Genomic DNA, 21,344 nt, shown 5'->3' with positions numbered 1-21,344 from the left:
CATAAGCGGGATAAAATGAACGAAAGAGAATCTAGTCCGTGTGATTAGAATGTTTAAGAAGTGATAAGAAAATAGTGTAACCATGAAAACTGCAACATATTAATTTTATTTCTCTTCTTATTCTCATTTATTGTTTTTAAATTAGTACAGTATTTCAAAAGTTATGTGATTGGTATTGTATTATTGATTGCTGTGTAGCAATTTACCCCCAAAACTCAGGGCCTTAAAACAATAAACTTCTTTTTCAATTACAATTGACATTCAGTATTATTTTATATTAGTTTCAGATGTACAACAACAAACATTTATTGTATCACAGTGTCTGAGGGTCAGAAATCCTGGTGCTGCTTAGCTGGGTGCCCCTGGTTCAAGGTGTCTCATGAGATTGCTGGGGCATCTGTTTTCAAGCTCACGCATGTGGTTGTTGGTAGGATTCAGTTCCTTGAGAGGTGTTGGACTGAGGGCCTCAGTTCCTCACTGGCTGTTGAAGAGCGGCCTCTCCATAGGACAGTCCACAACATAGCAATTATCTTCCCTCAGAGTGAACAAGAGGGAGCACTCAAGATGAAGACACAGTCCTTTTGTAACATAATCTCAGAAGCAACTCCCCATCACTTCTGCTACGTAAGTGAGTCCAACCTACACACAATTGGGAGGGGATCACAGGAGGGTATGAATACTATACACTCACGGAAGGAATCATTAAAGCTTATCTCAGAGGCTGCCTAGTATAAAAGCATTCATCAAACTTATTCTGCTTGCTCTGATGTCATCACCTAACTATAGTCTGAATATAATCTTGCATTATGTATGACTTCTCTATAAGGAGAGAAAGTACACATAAATTCTTAATATGTATTTTATTAAACTACTAGAGGCCCGGTGCGAGGAGGAGGGCGGGGGAGAAGGAGGGAGTCCCTCAGCCTGGCCTGTGCCCTCTTGCAATCCAGGACCCCTCGGGGATCAGGCCTAAACTGGCAGTTGGACATCCCCTGAGGGATGTAGCAGTGCACCAAGCAGCAGGCGGCCAGGGAGGAGCCAGAGCTGGGCTGGGTGCCATGCTCGCTGCTCGGTAGCACTGCTGCAGAATTGGGAGAGGCTCCCACCACTGCAGCTGCGCTCACCAATCATGAGCCCGGCTTCTGGCTAAGCGGCGCTCCCCCTGTGGGAGCGCACTGACCACCAGGGGGCACCTCCTGCATTGAGCGTCTGCCCCCTGGTGGTCAGTGCACATCATAACAACTGGTCAACCAGTCGTTACAGTCGTTCGGTTGTAACTATCTCTTAGGGTTTTATATATATATAGATAGATAGATTGAATATTTTCAAACACTTGCATTTTGTCACTTGCCAAACTTGTGATTTTGGTAAGTAAAATTCGGTGTGCCTAGTGCTGGTCAGTGACTGAACCTACATTTGTGACCAGGTTCAGGGCTGTAGTCTCATCTTAAAGGGCTTACCTGAACTGCCAGGAGGCTTCCTTGTACAATAAGAATGGCTCTATAAAATGCCCATATGGGCCAGGCAGGTAACTTAACCTGGGTGAATTTACTTGGGTGTCAGCAAACTTGAATGTAAAAAACATTTTTCCCAACATAGCATCAAATTCTACACTAATAACTCTATTAAAATATATACGTACTTACCTTAAGAACTGGGTAATTTAATTTCTCAGTCTAATATCTGCATTCAGCTTGCTTAAAGATAATCTGATACACACGCTCAAAATCCTTAATCACATCTTTTCACATAAGGTAATGTTTACTCTTTTACCATGTGAGGTAATACTCAGGTTTCAGGGATTAAGATGTGAACATCTTCTGAGGGGGCACTATTTAGTCCATGATGGGGCTTTGTCTATAAAGAAGTTTAAAATAATAGTAAAATTGACTAAATGTCACTCTGCCTGTTATTATGACCATGTGTTGGCAATTTTAAACAATGCCAGTAATAGCCCTAGCTGGTTTGGCTCAGTGGATAAAGCATCGGCCTTCAGACTGAAGGGTCCCAGGTTCAATTCTGGTCAAGGGCACATGTCCGGGTTGCAGGCTCTATCCCCTGTAGGAGGCGTGCAGGAGGCAGCTGATCAATGATTCTTTCTCATTATTGATGCTTCTATCTCTCTCTCCCTCTCCCTTCCTCTCTGAAATTAATAAAAATATGTTTTAAAAAAACACAACAACCAATGCCAGTGATAAAATACTCCCATGAGGCAGACCACACCCAACACCTCCCCTCCTCACTGTGCCACTTCTAAATATTCCAATATGAGCAGTTCAGCCTGCCTTAACTTTTCAGGGCCAAATACCACATAAAACAATTTGGTGGTTCATCAATGGCCAGCCGCCCCCCCCCCCGCCCCCCCCCCCCGCCCTAATTTTGTTGTGACTGACTCCTCATTCTTTAGAAATCAGCTTAAGTAAATGTCACCTACTCAAGGAAGATTTCCCTATCTGGACAAAGTATCTTCCCCCACTTATTCCCTGTATTTGTTTCTTTCATAGAACTTGCCACCATTTGCAGTTCTTTGTAGGTTAAATTTTCTCATCTACCTTATTAGTCTGTAAGCTCCAAGTCTTGACTGTTTTTTTTCTCTGAGTTATTCCCAGAACCCAGCACAGTGCCTGCCACACGGTAGATGCTCAATGTATGTGTAGTATCATTGCATCCTCCTCAGCTTGTGTGCTGCCAGTAAAGACTGTTTGTTCAACAATGGACAAATTATTCTTTCTTCATCTCATGTCCGTTACAAAAAGAAATAGCCACTCGTCTAAGACTGGTGACATAGAAAACCATTTATTTCCATAATTCAGAAACAGATGCAGCGTTATGGATTTTAGTAGAGTTTTCTCTTATTCCAAAGTCCAACTCAGGCATGATTAGGAATGTTCTATTCTGAAAATTCAGAAATATCATAAGATCAAATCATATAATAAAATATAAATAAGGTGTTAACATTATGAAGGGGGCTTATACGTTCTGCCCAGTCACCACTAGAAATGACAAGAATCTAATCAGTACTCCAAAAGTAACAAGTTCCAAAGATAAATTACCAATTTCCTCTTCAAACCACATACAAACTCCTCCTAATTTTCTTCAGCATTTCTTCCTTCTTTTCTTTCTTCCTTTCTTTCTTCCTTCCTTCCTTCCTTCCTTCCTTCCTTCCTTCCTTCCTTCCTTCCTTTCTCTCTCTCTCTCTCTCTCTCTCTCTCTCTCTCTCTCTCTCTCTCTTTCTCTCTCTCTTTCTTTCTTTCTTCCTCACTCGAATACATTTTCCCATTGATTTTTAGAGAGAGAGAGAAATATCAATGTGAGAGAAACACATTGATTGGTTGTCTCCTGCACGCACCAGACCAGGGCCCAGGCTACAAAGGAGCCTGCATCCGAGGTACGTGCCCTTGGCCAGAATTAAACCCGGGACCCTTTTTTCCGCAGGCCGACACTATTCACTGAGCCAAACCGGCTAGGACCAGCATTTCTTTTAGTAGCACAACTCTTCACCTGCCTAATTCCTTAGCACATTCTGTTTCTTCTGCCGTAATTCCTCTAGCTCTTCCTGTAGCCGGCTCCTTCTCATCCTAAAACTTAATGTAAATGTCACTTCCAAGACTCTGTTCCTTCCTGCCCTATATAAATAATCTCTTCTACTCTTACATGCACTTATTATATCCTATACATTTCCTTCATAACATCTTATCCTAATTAATATATTTGGTTAGTCTTCCCCACTAGATTTGAAGCTACGTGGGAGCAGGTATTGTGTTTTGTTTACTGATATATAGCTAGCTCCTAAAGCAATGTGTGGCGCACGGCCTGCGATAACCAGTTGGAGAACAAATTAAGGTGCCCTTTTCTGTTTGGCCTATTGTTACAAGCGTGATGCATTTGCACAACATTATGCAGAAGGAGGAAATTCTTATCCCTCTATGTCATGTCCATCACTTTAAAAAGTCACTTGTATGAGACTAATGACATAGAGAGCCATTTATCTCCATAGTGCAGAAACAGCTGCAGTGTCATGGACCTTAGTAAAGATTATTTTTCCCCACCATTAGGAAAATTTCATATTGAGTCTTACAGGAATTTCATAAAGAAATTGAATTGTAAAATATAGGACAGATGAAGAGTATGAAGGGGGAGGACCTGGAAAGTTTTGCCTAAGTTTTGCCTAGGGCAACAAGATATTTTCTATAAGCTTCCGAGATAAGCGTACAGATTATTTTTTGCACACTTTCAAAACATCTCACAAAGATAGACAACATCTGCTGCCTATCTTGGCCAGAAGTACAAAAGTTTTGTATTAAGGCTTTCATTTTCATGAATAGGAGAGGACAACTAATTTCAGGTAAGCCTGGCATAGTCATTTGACCTAACAAAAAAGTGGGTCCCATTACCACTCTCTTGGGCCTTACCCCATATGACAGTGTGCAAAGCTATGTCCCTTCAAGGCTATCTATCCCTCAGGACTGCTTTGCATATCTGGGCTTCCCAGCAACTAGCCCTCATTTGCTATATGCCTCAAGCAGTCACACTTTGGCCTAGCTTGAAAGTGCTCATAGGTATAATAGCATTCAAACAATAACAAAAAGTCTTCAGATTTCCTTAGTGTCTATCTTTGAACAGTTCAAAGAGTTTCCACATAAGAAGATCTGAGATTAGAGAACCTGGAGTTCAAATAGTTTGTTCGAAGCTACAGTGAAATTATGTGTCACAGTCAGCCTTCATTCTCCTGATTCCCACAAGGCCATGTAGCTTCCCAAGGGTTTGAGACCCTTTATGAAAAATTTCAAAACTACATATAATTATGAGTCTTGAGCATTTTTCTAATCCTCTTAACATAGAAAAAAATATTATTTTGTGGTTTTTAAATAAAATGGCTTTGTGAGAACAAGCTTCTAAATCCACATAGAAGAGATCAAAGGAATAAACACAGAGGGAAAAACTTCCACATACCAGAAACTTTGAGGAGTTTCTGTTGGTTCAAATGTAGAGGAGCTCAGTTAGAAGGAAAGGCCAGTTCAAGATTCTACTTCTGGAAAATATGTTATCACCCTGAGGGAATTCCATGATCATCTGCTTACTTGGGTTGAAGGCTAGGCTAGGGCAGATGGAGAGATAGTCAGGACATACACTTATATCATTTTCAATCTTTTCTTTAAAATATATTTTATTGATTTTTTACAGAGAGGAAGGGAGAGGGATAGAGAGTTAGAAACATCAATGAGAGAGAAACATTGATCAGCTGCCTCCTGCACACCCCCTACTGGGGATGTGCCCGCAACCAAGGTACATGCCCTTGACTGGAATCGAACCTGGGACCCTTGAGTCTGCAGGCCAACGCTCCATCCACTGAGCCAAACCGGTTAGGGCTCATTTTCAATCTTTTAATCTCTAATAGAATCCACTGTAATTCCTACTTAAGTATTAAACAAAGCTGGACATGCACATATCCCTCTATGTTAAGATGAACAAAGGAAGAAAAACCACTGGACTGTGAAAAGATTCTGTAGCCCGAAGGATGTGATCCCTTGAAAAATCAGAACAAAAGTAAATGATATATAAAGCAAAGTCAGAAAATCCAATCAACAAAAATGTAAGCATTTATATTCCCTAATGATATATCCCCAATACCTAAGATAGTACCCAGCATAGAATAGTTGCTTAATGAATATTTGTTGAGTAAATTGACTGAATACAGTAGAATCTCAGAAGGGGAAAACAGGGCAGTAGTGGAAGTAATAATTAAACAATTCTCATAACACTTAAGCCTTCTGACAAAATGAATGAAAAGAAACCAACATCTAGACTAGCCAGGTGAAATTTTTTAATATTTCAAGGAAAAAAAAAAAAGCCTTCAAGAATTTAGACCGGGCCCTGGCCGGGTAGTTCAGTTGGTTAGAGCATTGTCCTGATACACCAAGGTTGTGGGTTTGATTCCCAGTCAGGACACATATAAGCAACCAATAAATACATAAATAAGTGGAACAAGAGGGAAGAACCAAGATGGCGGCATAGGTTAACGCCAGAGTTTGCTGCTTTGAACAACTACTTCAAAAGTGAAACCAAAAAATGGAAGGGACATCACCCAGAACCACAGGAACGCTGGCTGAGTGGAAGTCCTACAACTAGAAGGAAAGAGAAACGCATACGGACACTCAGAGGAGGCGCAGTGCTGAAGTCAAATTCTGAGGTGCGGAGTGCGCGGAGCGGGCTGGCGGTGGAGGGCGCGGTTGGCGTTTTCAATCGGGAGGGAGTCGCAGACTCTGAGCTCCAGATACAGGCGAGTCTTTAGGGACCCAGACTCAAACGGGAGAAGCGCGACTGTCTGGCTTCGGTCAGAGCGAGTGCAGCTTTCTTTCCGAGGTTTGCAGCCGTTGCTGGGACTCAGAGAGGCAGAGCCCCTGGGGACAGGACTGAGAGCCGCCATAACTGCTCTCTCAGGCCCACCCTATTGATCCTGTGTGACCCGCCCCGCCCAAGCCCTGCACAGAGGCATTTGCCGGATAGCCTCAGGAAAAGGCTAGATTAGCACCTCCCTAGAGGACAGAAGTTCTCTCACTGCAGACACAGCTCATTCTCATAGCCACTTGGCCTGGAGGTCAAACCCTCCCTGGTATTAGCTGCAACAATCAAGGTTTAACTATAAGACTTGCACACAAAGACCACTAGGGGGTGCACCAAGGAAGCATAACAAAATGCGGAGACAAAGAAACAGGACAAAATTGTCAATGGAAGATATAGAGTTCAGAACCACACTTTTAAGGTCTCTCAAGAACTGTTTAGAAGCCGCCCATAAACTTAATGAGATCTACAAGAAAACTAATGAGACCCTCGATCTTATATTGGGGAACCAACTAGAAATTAAGCATACACGGACTGAAATAACGAATATTATTAAGACTCCCGACAGCAGACCAGAGGAGCGCAAGAATCAAGTCAATGATTTGAGATGCGAGGAAGCAAAAAACACCCAACTGGAAAAGCAAAATGAAAAAAGAATCCAAAAATGTGAGGATAGTGTAAGGAGCCTCTGGGACAGCTTCAAGCGTACCAACATCAGAATTATAGGGGTGCCAGAAGATGAGAGAGAGCAAGATATTGAAAACCTATTTGAAGAAATAATGACAGAAAACTTCCCCCACCTGGTGAAAGAAATGGACTTACAGGTCCAAGAAGCGCGGAGAACCCCAAACAAAAGGAATCCAAAGAGGACCACACCAAGACACATCATAATTAAAATGCCAAGAGCAAAAGATAAAGAGAGAATCTTAAAAACAGCAAGAGAAAGAAACTCAGTTACCTACAAGGGAATACCCATACAACTGTCAGCTGATTTCTCAACAGAAACTTTGCAGGCCAGAAGGGAATGGCAAGAAATATTCAAAGTGATGAATACCAAGAACCTACAACCAAGATTACTTTATCCAGCAAAGCTATCATTCAGAATTGAAGGTCAGATAAAGAGCTTCACAGATAAGGAAAAGCTAAAGGAGTTCATCACCACCAAACCAGGATTATATGAAATGCTGAAAGGTATCCTTTAAGAAGAGGAAGAGGAAGAAAAAGGTAAAGATACAAATTATGAACAACAAATATGCATCTATCAACAAGTGAATCTAAGAATCAAGTGAATAAATAATCTGATGAACAGAATGAACTGGTGAATATAATAGAATCAGGGACATAGAAAGGGAATGGACTGACTATTCTTGGGGGGGAAAGGGGTGTGGGAGATGCGGGAAGAGACTGGACAAAAATCGTGCACCTATGGATGAGGACAGTGGGTGGGGAGTGAGGACGGAGGGTGGGGCGGGAACTGGGAGGAGGGGAGTTATGGGGGGGAAAAAAAGAGGAACAAATGTAATAATCTGAACAATAAAGATTTAATTAAAAAAAATAAAAAAAAATAAGTGGAACAAGTTGATGTTTCTCTCTCTCTCTCTCTCTCTCTCTCTCTCTCTCTCTCTCTCCCTCCCTCCTCCCCCTTCCTCACTCTTTCTCTAAAAAAAAAAAAAATCAATTAAATAAACAGACAAACAAACAAATAAATAAATAAATAAATAGAATTCAGACAGGGAAAAATAACAAAACAGAGTAGTATCTCCAAAGGAACTAAATTCAAACTGGCCTCAGAATTATGCAACCCTGTAAAACATAAGTCAATAAAGTATATCCTACAGAATTCTGAGGATGTTTATAGCTTAAGAATTCTATACTCGGCCAAGTTGTCATGCGGTTGTGAAGGCCTCAGAAATAAGTACTAGGATATAAAGGAGACTAAAAATGACACCATCCAGGTTATCTTTTCTGAAATAACTGCTTATACATATACTGCTGAATAAGAACTTAGGAATAAAGAAGAAAGTCATGGCATAAAAAGATACCCAGTAGTGTTTGATATAAAAAGATCTGCGCAGTGAGAAAACCTGAAATCATTTTCAAGGTCCACCATTTCTTACTTCTTTTCAGTTGGGTCAAGTTTCTAAGCTTTCTAAATCTCCGTTTTCCGGCTAATGAAAAGAAAATAGATTCCACCGAATCTCCTCTCTACCTACTCCAAGACTTCTGTGAGGATCAAGTGAGATGAGGCACGGGAAAACGCTTTACAGACATTTGATTAAAGTGTGAAATGTTTCGCCGAAACTGGTTTGGCTCAGTGGATAGAGGGTCGGCCTGCGGACTGAAAGGTCCCAGGTTTGATTCCGGTCAAGGGCATGTACCTTGGTTGCGGGCACATCCCCAGTAGGGGGTGTGCGGGAGGCAGCTGATCGATGTTTCTCTCTAATTGATGTTTCTAGCTCTCTATCTCTCTCCCTTCCTCTCTGTGAAAAATCAATAAAATATTTTTTTAAAAAAAGTGCGAAATGTTTCTACCTGGCTATGAAGCAAGTCATGTTCCTGGGCTAAGGAAACTGCAAGGAGGCTAGTCATCACTAGGGAGAGGAAGCCAGGCATTGCTACGTGATGTCATTACCTGGACAGACACTTAGCATATTAACATATATACGTGTTATATATGTTATATATGAGTGTGTGTCCCTAAGGATGAGAGAAATTATGCCAAAGTGCTAACAATGGTTATCTCTAGGTGGTGAAATTTTGACTGATTTTTCTTTTATTTCTCTATACTTCTTGCTTCTCCTTCATGCTTTTCTTTATTTTCTAGAATTTCTACGAAGACTATGCTTGTTTTACAATTAGGAAAAAATTATTAATTAAAATTAAAATATATAGCAAAAAGTTTGTAAGATATCAATACAAGTAGGAAAATATCCTATATAATAAAAAGGCAATATGCAAATTGACTGTCACATCTTCACATAAGATGGCCGCCCCCATGTGTTCACAAGATGGTTGGCAGGGGAGGGCAGTTGTGGGCAATCAGACCAGCAGGGGAGGGCAGTTGGGGGGGGACCAGGCCTTCAGGGGAGGGCAATTGGGGGAGACTGGGCCTTCAGGGGAGGGAGGGCAGTTAGGGGTGATCAGGCCTGCAGGGGAGGGCAGTTGGGGGCAACCGGGCCAACAGGGGAGCAGTTAGGTGTCAACCAGACTGGCAGGGGAGTGGTTAGGGGTGATCAGGCTGGCAAGCAGAAGCCCAATCCCTGTGGGATCGGGCCTAAACTGGCAGTCAGACATCCCCCGAGGGGTTCCAGATGGAGAGGGTGCAGGCTGAGCTGAGGGTCAACCCCCACCCCCTCCGTGCACGAGTTTTGTGCACCTGGCCTCTAGTATATATTATAAACCTACAAAAACAATATCCATTCTTAGATACCTAAAATGCACAAAATTATTTATAAATTCAGCAGTGTCTTTCTTATAGCTGGAGTTCAGTTTCAGCAAAACAAAACAAATGTCTCTTCCTATGAATGGTGAATGCCTTGGACTTATTCCAGAATAATATTGAATCATTCACATTGAATGGTGAATGCCTGGAGTTATTCCAAAATGATATAAAGTCAAACTTTATTTCAGTAAGAATTTTTAAGCCTAAAATCCTACAAATTGAATGAGTCCTGGTAAGTGTATCTGTTCCAAAAACCACTCTCCAAATTCACAGAGACTAGGTCTGACACTAGGAGATTAAATATACTAGACAAATGCTGCTCCATGGTGAGGGTAGAGATTGGGGGTGGGGTGGGAATGAGGGAGTAGAGGATGATGAAACCAAATACCAATCATTAAAATATTGTCAGCAACATCCATTTTCACCCCAAGCTATCCTTCACCAGAGTAGTGTGTGATAAACAACATTTCATTCACTCATTTATTCTTGCAATTAACATTTATTTAAGGGCCTATAATGCATATAGCATTGTGCTAAGCAATGGATTTACAGAAGAGAACAAAACAGATTGGGCCCCTGCTTACATAGGGCCAAGAACCTAATGGAGAAGACAAATGCATACACAAATAGACATTTAACTGAAAATTGTGATGAGCGCTATGGAGGAAAATACAGATTGTTACAGAAAAATTGGGGAAGGGATGTTTTAGGGAAGGAAAAGGGAGTGGTCAGACATGACCTCTTTGAGTAAGTGACATAGCTAGAACCCAAAAGATGAGTAAGAATTAGAGAAGGGATGAAGAAGAGTATTCCAGAAAGAGGGGAAGAAAAAAAAAAAAAGCATGGAGCTTTGGGCTAATTGAAAGAAAACTGGTGCAATTTTTTTATTTTTTTATTTTTTATTTTTTGCCACTCATTTATTGATGGGCACTTTCGAAGTGCTTTCGAAGTACCAGGGAGAGGCACTTGGCCAGGACTGCAGCTTCAGAGGATGCTTCCTGACCAAGATCATGTGCCATTAGTAGGTGAGGCCCAGGACAATAGTAGAGGTTTGGATGGTGGGTAGAGTGGGAGAGCTGTGTAAACAGATGGAACAGCATGCGAAAGGGCTCAGAGATAGTGTAACCAGGCAATCAAAGGGTCCAGGCTGCCTGTCACTACTTGAGCCAATTCAGCAGAGACGGGGTGAATCATATATTAGTATTTATTCCAATACTGCCAGCGGTATGGGAGAGCAGCAGGTCATCCACAAAAATCTGCTCTGCAGCCCTAACCGGTTTGGCTCAGTGGATAGAGCATCGGCCTGCGACTGAAAGGTCCCAGGTTAGATTCCAGTCAAGGGCATGTACCTTGGTTGTGGGCACATCCCCAGTGGGGGGTGTGCAGGAAGCAGCTGATCGATGTTTCTCTCTCATCGATGTTTCTAACTCTCTATCCCTCTCCCTTCCTCTCTGTAAAAAATTAATAAAATATATATTTTAAAAAATCTGCTCTTCAGCGCCCGCCCCCCCCCCCCCCCCCCGCCCATAAGCCAGCTGCTTATATAGGATAAAACAAAGATCACCAGTGCAATCTCTTATGGAAAAGCCTGTCTAGACTCCACTGTTCCTCATCCAAGTCAAAACAGAGACCAATGCAGTAATAAATGCACAGGTGGGAGCAGACAGGTCTCGCTCAGGTCTGTCACTTAGCTGTTTAACTTGATCGCTGGGCCTTGTTTCAGTATCTTTGAAATGAAAATTATGGATTTTCCTTTTGAACCTCTTGTAAATACTTGCCCTTTTTATGATGTTACATGAGGATATACGTATAATGTAATAATCAACAAAACGTGGCATTTTTACTATCAAAAAATGCCCATGAGGAGGAAAAGGAGTAGGAACTCCCCGCTAGTTTAGAAAAGTGAAAAGAGAACTATATCACTCATTTGCAGTTGGCATTTCATTCCAGAAGGTTAATTATGATCATGAGCTAGGTCATCTATTTTTGTAAAAGTAATCTGTTATTTGCAAGGAAATGGTTTATCTGAAGCTTTCTGGGGGAGAATCCTGTGGCTTAGCCTGAGAGTTTTGTTGTGAAGCTTCTAGGTCTTCATGGCTTTCAGTAAAATATACTCCTGCTTTGAATCAAGTGGTACTTAGATAAGGGTCAGAATCAAACTGCCAAGAATATCTAGAGTTTCATCCCATTCCCACCCTGCACTGGCCCTAACCCCCAGGTGCAAGGCACAATGCTGAACACTTGCATGCAATAGTTTAGTTAAGCCCCTCTATAACAACCTTATGAGGTACAGTCAGTAGTCATTGTTTATGGTAGCTATATTCATAACATGGTACTGAATGCTAAAATAATGAATCACAAGCAATTGCTCCTATGGGAAATACAGGGTTAGGTTCCTGTGAACTTCTAGTCATGAGATTTCAATAAACTAACCAATACTTAACTTTGATTTATGTGTTTTTGCTTAAAGACACCATATGTAATATACATTGTTGATTCCCAAACATTGAACTCATCATGGTCAGCAGCACTACTGGTATAACTCATGCCTGCTTGACGCTTATCTCGCACGTGCATTTTCTCCCTCTTTTCTCCACGGCAGCCTTCTTGCACTCATGAACAGCACACCGCACTTCGGCAATATGCTTGGTAGCTATTTTAAATAGCACAATCACCAACAGAAAGCACAAAATTGAAAAATAAAAATAACAGTGCTACTGAATAGACCACCATCGTGTTTACAGTATGAGAGCTGAAACAAAAAGGCAAAGTGTTGCTTTGTTCAACCTCAACTGGGAAAGTACAAACTGGGCAACTCAAGTGTTTCACGTGCTGCACGTGTCTGTGCACATGCACAAAAGCACCATGAGCATCAACTTGGGGATTACAAAGAAATTTTAGTGCCCTAGCCGGCTTGGCTTAGTGGATAGAGCGTCGGCCTTCGGACTGAAGGGTCGCAGGTTCGATTCTGGCCAAGGGCACATGGCTGTGTTGCGGGCTTGTCCCCCAGTAGGAGGTGTGCAGGAGGCAACCAATCAATGATTCTCTCTTATCATTGATGTTTCTATCCCTCTCTCCTTCTCCCTTCCTCTCTGAAATCAATAAAGAAATATATTTAAAAAAAAAATTTTAGCAAGTAGGCAAGTTCATAAAAACAGAATCTGTAAGTAATGGAGATCAACTATAGGTTTATGATTTCCATTATGCAGATGAAGAAACTGACGATCAAAGAGGTAAATCACTTCCCCAAGGTCATTCTAATAAGAAGTGGTAGACATGGGATTCAAACCCAGTTCTGCTTAACTCCAACGTCAAATACACTTAATCACTATTATCTCCGGATGTTCATTACCAGGGAACTAGTTAAATAAATTATAATAATAAAATTCTACAGAAAGTTCCATAAGGGGATACTTTAGTATTACCTTCCAATTATTTAACAAGAGCTACCAAATGAGATCTTGGGTGCTATTCAAGGACATTTCTATTCATTTTCTCCCTTGATGTTCTCACAATTACTCAACGAGGAAGGTGCTGTCCAAATCTTCATGTGATTGATTAGAAAATTGAGGCCCAGAGAAGTTATGCAAGTTGTTTAAGACCACATGGCAAATGCCTGCGCTGCCTCCAACTCCCAGGGCTCCAGCGAAGGAGGCAGGTAAGTAAAGAGGTCTCTATACCAGTGATGGGGAACCTTTTGAGCTCGGCGCATCAGCATTTTGAAAAACCCTAACTTAACTCTGGTGCCATGTCACATATAGAAATTTTTTGATATTTGCAACCATAGTAAAACAAAGACTTACATTGTTGATATTTATTTTATGTATTTAAATACCATTTAACAAAGAAAAATCAACCAAAAAAATGAGTCCGTGTGTCACCTCTGACACGCGTGTCATAGGTTCGCCATCACTGCTCTATACCATGGCTTGTACAAAGCCGACTGCCTGCAAATCTACCGGTGGTGGTAAAGCACCGAGGAAGAAACTGGCTACCAAAGCCACTCGAAAGAGTGCACCCTCTACTGGAGGGGTGAAGAAACCTCATCGGGCCGTACAGTGGCACTTCGTGAAATTAGACATTATCAGAAGTCCACTGAACTTCTGATTCGCAAACTTCCCTTCCTGCGTCTGGTGCGAGAAATGGCTCAGGACTTCAAAACAGATCTGCGCTTCCAAAGTGCAGCTATTGGTCCTTTGCAGGAGGCAAGTGAGGCCTATCTGGTTGGCCTTTTTGAAGATACCAACCTGTGTGCTATCCATGCCAAACGCGTAACAATTACGCCAAAACACATCCAGCTAGCACGCTGCATACGTGGAGAACGTGCTTAAGAATCCACTATGGTGGAAAACATTGCATTCTTTAAAAAGAAAAAAAGTTTCTCTTTTCCTGTTATTGGTGGTTCTGAACGTTAGGTGTTTTTTTTTCCATGGGGTCAAAAGGTACCTAAGTATATGATTGCAAGTTGAAAGTAGGGGGCAGAAATCGGATATTGGCAGTTTTTCCATTTTCATTTGTGTGTGAATTTCTTTAATATAAATGTGGGGACATAAAGCATTAATGACAACCAAATGTTTCAGTGAACAAGTTTCAGCAGTTCAACTTTATAACAATATAAATAAATCTGTTAAATTTTTCTGGGCAATGCCAGCATTTAGATTTTTTAAAAACAAGTAAATTTCCTATTGATGGCAACTAAATGGTGTTTGTAACATTTTTATCACACAGTAGATTCCATCCATTCACTATACTTTTCTAACTTAGTTGCCCTACATGCAAGTACATGTTTTTAATGTTATCTGTCTTCTCTGCTGTTCCTATAAGTTTGCTATTAAAATACATTAAACTAAAAACAAACAAACAAACAAAAAAACATACCACATGGCAAATAAGAAAAGCCTGGTCTTGAGCTTTTAACCACCATATTATTCTAAATCCAAAAAACGGGCATGTGACCAAAAGAGCAACAAAAGACAGAAATTGAATATTGGGGAAAATATGATTTAAAAAAGTGATGATTATTTTTTTAAAGCAGAAATACTACATCTTTTGAAGAACTTAATATATGACTGAGAAGGGTAAGGAAGAGCTTTGCTTAGTCAATAAGAATTTAAGTATACAGTTAACAGAGATTTTCATAAAATGTTTATTTCTGACCCTTATATTCAATTTTGCTACTGGATAAAGAGATGAGAAAGGTAAATAATAGCATATATTATTGGTACCAGTATTATGCTAAAGAATGAGATGTACCATATAAACCTTTGAAGAAAATTTGGTAGTCTATCAAACAGAATAGTCCAGATTGTGGGCAATACCATGCCAAAGGCTTATATTCCAGCCAGTATAACACCATCAGGTTTTTATTTGTTTATTTTAAAATATATTTTTATTGATTTCAGAGAGGAAGAGAGAAGGAGAGAGAGATGGAAGCATCAATGATGAGAGAGAATCATTGATCAGCTCCCTCCTGCATGCCCCCACACTGGGGATCAAGCCCGTAACCCAGGGCACGAATCAAACTGTAACCTCCTGGTTCATAGGTCAACACTCAACCACTGAGCCACGCCAGCCAGGCACCCTCAGGTTTTTAGAAACATCGTATCAATCTTCATGTGTGAGCTAAATAAGTGTCCAGTTCACTGTCTTCCATGAGCTCAAATTCATTTCAAATTTATGAAAATGGGGTACATGGTATTTTATCTAGTCAGCAACCTATTTCTCTTAGGGGAATTAGATATATCTTAGAAAAATCTGTAGACCAAAATTTTGGGGGGGTTTTCTTTCTCAATTAATTTCCTTTTAGTGCAAGTAACAGAAAAATTAAATTATTTAAACAAGGAAAATTTATTATATCAGATAATGGGCAAGAGATAGGGTGGTTACTAAGTTGGTTAATTTAGCAGCAAATGATGTTGTCAAGGATGTAGGATTTTTTCCCTATTTTTCTTCTCTGTCATCTACAGGTTTTTGTCCTCAGGCTTGCCTCCTCATGGTTGCAAGATGCTGCTGTATTTCCAAGGCATCAGATTTATAGTAGTTCCCCCTTATCTGCAGGAGGTATGTTACATGACTCCCAGTTGATGCATGAAACTGAAGATAGTACTATTTACTCCTACACATATATACCTATGATAAAATTTAATTTATAAACTAGTCACAGTATGAGATTAATGACAGTCCTATATGATAAAAGGCTAATATGCAAATTGACCGAATGGTGGAATGACCGGTCGCTATGACGTGCACTGACCACCAGGGGGCAGAAGCTCAATGCAGGAGCTGCCCCCTGGTGGTCAGTGTGCTCCCACAGGGGGAGCACCACTCAGCCAGAAGTCGGGCTCATGGCTGGCAAGCGCAGCGGTGTGGCCGGAGCCTCTCCCACCTCTGCAGCAGCGCTAAGGATGTCCAACTAACAGGAGCAGGCCTAAGCCGTCAGTTGGACAACCTCTGAGGGCTTCCAGACTGCGAGAGGGCACAGGCCTGGCTGAGGGACCGCCCCCCCACCCCCACCCCAAGTGCACTAATTTTGTGCACTGGGCCTCTAGTAACTAATAATAAAATAGAGCTCAGACTGGCTTACTTCACTTAGCATAATACCCTCCAGATCCATCCATACTGTTGCAAAAGAAAGGACATTCTGACCTGGCTGGGAGTTGTATGCCCCCAGGACCTGGGAGTCAAACTTGGACCTGGGAATCAACTTTGGAATATGGTTCATTCTCATTCAAGACTGCCTATTATCATGGAAAGATTAACAACTTTGTTGTCCAAACAACGGAATCCCACCCCGCATGGCCTACTTCCCCATTCCTGTAATCCCTACTTCCCCATGTAATCCTTGACCTACCCTATGTAAGCAGCTGGTTGTGGGGGGCTGTGGAGCATACTTTTGTGGATGACCTGCTGCTCTCCCATACTTCCAGCAGTTCTGGAATAAATGCTCATATATGATTCAAAAATCCTATCTAATAAGGAGGGAATATGCTAATTGACTGTCATGCCCTCAAAGATGGTGACACCCACAGCCACAAGATGGCCAGCAGGGGAGGGCAGTGGGGGCAACCAGGCCTGCAGGGGAGGGCAGTTGGGGGGGACCAGGCCTGCAGGGGAGGGCAGTTAGGGGCAACCAGGCCAGCATGGGAGGGCAGTTGGGGGTTACTGGGATGGCAGGGGAGGGCAATTGGGGGCAACCGGGCTAGCAGGGGAGGGCAGGTAGTGGTGATAGGGTCAGCAGGGGAGCAGTTAGGCGTTGATCAGGCTGGCAGGAGAGTGGTTAGGGGGTGATCAGGCTGGCAGGCAGAAGTGGTTAGGGGCAATCAGGCAGGCAGGCAGGTGAGTGGTTGGGAGCCAGCAGTCCCGGATTGTAAGAGGGATGTCCGACTGCCAGTTTAGGCCTGATCCTATAGGGATCGGGTCTAAATCGGCAGTCGGACATCCCCCAAGGGGTCCCAGATTGGAGAAGGTGCAGGCTGGGCTGAGGGACATCCCCCCCCCCCAAGTGCACAAATTTCATGCACCAGGCCTCTAGTAATAATAATAATGATAATGATAAAATAGAACAATTATAACAATATACTGTAATAAAAGTTATGTGAATGTGGTCTCTCTCACTCTGCCAAAATATGGTATTGCGCTGTACTGACCCTTCTTGTGATGATGTGAAATGATGCAATGCCTACCTCATGAGATGAAGTGAGGTAAATGACATAGGCATTGTGACGTAGTGTTAGGGTATTATTGACTTTCTGACAATACTCAGAAGGAGGATCATCTGCTTCAGGTGATCTTGGATCATTAAGCCATGACTAAGTGATTAATGGGCAGATAACATTTACAGCATGAATACGCTGGACAAAGGGACAATTCACATCCTGAGTGAGATGGAGCAGAATGGTATGTGCTCTGACCAGGGATTGAACCCATAACTTGGTGTATGGGCACTCTAACCAACTGAGCTACTAGCCAGGGCTATATTTCTTTTGATTTCTATCTATATATCTTATTTATTTATTTTACATGTCACCTTATTTACTCTCACAACATGCCTGTGATGTATGGAGGAGAAAGTTGAGGCACACAGAGATCAGGAGATTTGGCCAAAGTCACAGACAGCAAACAAACTGGAATGGGGTCCCATGTTGCAGAAGACCAAAGAAATACCAAGCACGCTTCCTAGAGAAAGGGAGGGACCCTGCTTATTAACACTAGTGGACTCCGGGAATCATTTCTGAATCAGAGTGAATACACATGCAGAGGGCTTCACTTTTTATAACCTTCTGGGGTCTTTGTCTTGCAGATCTGGTTCCGCCCCCTTTTGTGGGCTTACAGCAGGGGTCCTCAAACTTTTTAAACAGGGGACCAGTTCACTGTCCCTCAGACCATTGGAGGTCCAGACTATAGTTTTAAAAAAAAACTATGAACAAATTCCTATGCACACTGCACATATCTTATTTTGAAGTAAAAAAACAAAACGGGAACAAATACAATATTTGTATTTGCATGTGGCCCGCGGGCCCTTAGTTTGAGGACCCCTGGCTTACAGGAAGGGCCCCAGGTATTGAGGTCCACAGGCCATATCCAATGATCTGTCCTGGGGCCAGCGATAACGACCTTTCCCCCCACCCCCCTTTCCAGGGCAGTGCATTGTTCACAGTTTTTATGGCCTGACACGCCTTGCAAGGCCAGTTTCCTCCTCACCAGAGCAGGCTCTCAGTTCACCCAGGGCCCCCTGCAGTAAGTGCCAGTCACCAGGACATTCCCAGTGCTGTAGTCTACACACATTGTAAAGAACAGCCTTCCTGCACTGAACTCCTTGCAGGCTGGCCTTACCCTCACCCTGCTCTCCCCACCCTGCCCTGTAGGCCTGGGCCATTGCAGCTCAGGGCTCAAGACACCCTGGGAATGGGGCTGGGGAGTAGGGGAGAGAGAAGGATGAGTTAAAAAAAGAAAGAAAGAACAGAACAGAAGAAAACTCAGAAGCTGAACAGATAGGCCCATGTCTGGGAGTGCGGGGGTTGAGAGACCTCCCCCAAAAAGGGCAGCTTACACACAAGGTATTTTTTTTTTACACACACTTATACACATACCTAGATATAGTACATGTTGAATATATGCTATTCACACCCTGCCCGGTGCTCTGAGAGCCAGCGGTGGTGCTGGTGGGCGTGGGTGAGCAGATGGGAGTTGGTTAAATATGCACTCCAGCCCTAACTGGTTTGGCTCAGTGGATAGAGCGTCAGCCTGCGGACTGAAGGGTCCCAGGTTCGATTCCAGTCAAGGGCATGTACCTTGGTTGCGGGCACATCCCCACTAGGGGGTGTGTAGGAGGCAGCTGATCGATGTTTCTCTCTCATTGATGTTTCTAACTCTCTATCCCTCTCCCTTCCTCTCTGTAAAAAATCAATAAAATATATTTTAAAAAATAAAATAAAACAAATAAATATGCACTCCAAGTTCTATGTGCATATCTACACATACCACAGACACAGCCACTCACCCCTCGGGTACTGTACACAGGCTCAGCCAGGAATAGATAAAAGGGGTCCCTCTCTTGAGTGTCCCCTGCAAATGACTCTGAGTCCTACATTTTGCTGAAGGAAGAAGGGGCTGGAGAAAAGAAAAAGGTGGGAGTCTGGAGTGTGATAACTGCAGCTTTTATCTCATTCTCTCCCCCCTACTCCCACCCCCCCAGACTTAAGCCCTCATCTTCTCAGGGAGTGTGTCACCTGCCTGACCCTGCCTAGGGCTGGCGGATCACAGGGTGAGGGCTGCTTCTGATGAAAGGAAGCTGTATAGGTGTGTGTGCACCTGTCTGTGTGAGCACTTGGCAGGGGAGGGAATGCGTGTCCATCTCTCCGTCCTCTAGGCTCTCAGACACTAAGTGGACTGAGAACCAGAAAGCTGCCAGCCAGGGGAGTGACCCCTGTGTGAGCTCTGAAGGAGAAAGAGAAACATAAAAATGAAAACTCTGAGGTCTGAGTGGGGAGGGGGCTTAGCAGAGAAAAGAAGGAAGGACAAGGCAGGTGTCCAAGGCTGCCCTTGACTGTCATTGTCTTGTAAATAAGCTAGTTTAAGTTCTCACTCCATAGGACAAGTAAAAGGTTTGAAGGCTGGGCTGAGGAGTTGCTGAAATTCATCTACATAGTCCACAATCGCTAGCAAGAGGGAAAAAAAAGTTTTGTTGACTTTTTTAGGGATGAAGTCTTCATAAAACTGGGAGGGACCCCAAAAAGCCAAATTGTGAGCTCTTGTATGCATCACTTTGAAAGTCAGTTCAGGGTCTCTAGATAGAAAACCATACTAAAGGTTGAGAAAACTTTGCTCCATTAGCATTTCGTTTGTGTGATTGATTTTTTTTCTCTTTTATTTATTTACTTTTAAATCCTCACCCAACGATGTGGGGTTTTTTGTGTGTGCCTTTTTTAAATTGATTTTTGAGAGGGAACGGAGAGGGGAAAAGAGAGAGAAAAACATCAATATCAGAGAGAAGCATCCACTAGTTGCTTCCGCACACGCTCTAGGGATCAAACCCAAAACCTGGGTATGTGTTCTGATTAGGAACTGAACCATGACCTCCTAGTTCATAGGTCGACCCTCAACCACTGAGCCACGCTGGTCGGGCCAACTTGTATTCTTACAGACCAGCGATTTTCAACCAGCGTGCCACAAGAGGCACCCTGGTGTGCCCCAATAATTTTTAAAGCATGCAATACCTGACTATTTAGTCAGGGGCACTGACCTTATTGTCAAATTACAAAATGACAACAGCAAACACAACAATAACGGGCCAGTGTGAATGAATCAAAATTATACCTTTTATTTTTATTTTTTGTTTTTGGTCAGATTGGCAAAAAACATATTTTTTTGGTATGCCGCAGAATTTTAGTATTTAGTTTATGAGTGCCATGAGATAACAAAGGTTGAAAATCCTGCTATAGATGAGACAGTTTCCCTTTGGGGAGGGCCTCAGGGTGAGCTTTGGAGGTGGTCAGCCTCCCCTGTTCACTCTGTAGAACTGCATGCTTTGGGGGTGCTTCCGGAGCCTGGGAGGCTGGGCTGAGTCCGCCGCATTGGGTGGTCGGGTACTGCTGACCAGGCTGTCCAACGAGCTGCTCAGGCACAAATGGCACCTCGCTCTTGTGCTCCTGGCTATCCAGGTAGGTGTTCTGGGCAGACTCAGTACTGCTCTGGACAGTGACTGAGATGAACAGTGTTGATGTGGTGTGTGGAGAGGACAGGAGCGGGGTCTTCTTATACGCCACTAGGCATGATGAATTAGGAAGCGCGCGACTGTTGCTGAGACTACTGGCACTGGGCAGTGGGGAGCGCTATCTCTCTATATTTTAAACCACGAGTTCACACTGATAAGTACAATTTTAATGTAACGTTAAAAGGCCATTCTAAGTTTTCTCCCTTTCTGTACTTGTAACACCCACAGTGAAATATCCTCAATATTTACTTATTAAGTCTATTCTTCCATATTCTCCAAAGTGATTAATTGCTTATATCCATGATGCCCCCTTCCCAGGTAAACCCTCTCTTCACCCCACTCACACTC

The 21,344-nt window shown here is 42.7% G+C and overlaps 1 pseudogene across 1 annotated transcript; it reads left to right on the top strand.

Annotated features, from left to right (window-relative positions):
• The first annotated feature begins 13,708 nt into the window (after window positions 1–13,708).
• LOC308532485 (histone H3.3C-like) lies at window positions 13,709–14,115 on the top strand (annotated as a pseudogene). Its single transcript has one exon. The product of its transcript is annotated as a histone H3.3C-like (transcript).
• The last annotated feature ends 7,229 nt before the right edge of the window (window positions 14,116–21,344 follow it).

Source organism: Myotis nattereri (assembly GCF_964212035.1).
Source record: "Myotis nattereri genome assembly, chromosome: 16".
Classification (NCBI taxonomy): domain Eukaryota; kingdom Metazoa; phylum Chordata; class Mammalia; order Chiroptera; family Vespertilionidae; genus Myotis; species Myotis nattereri.
This window is presented reverse-complemented; position numbering and strand designations above follow the sequence as displayed.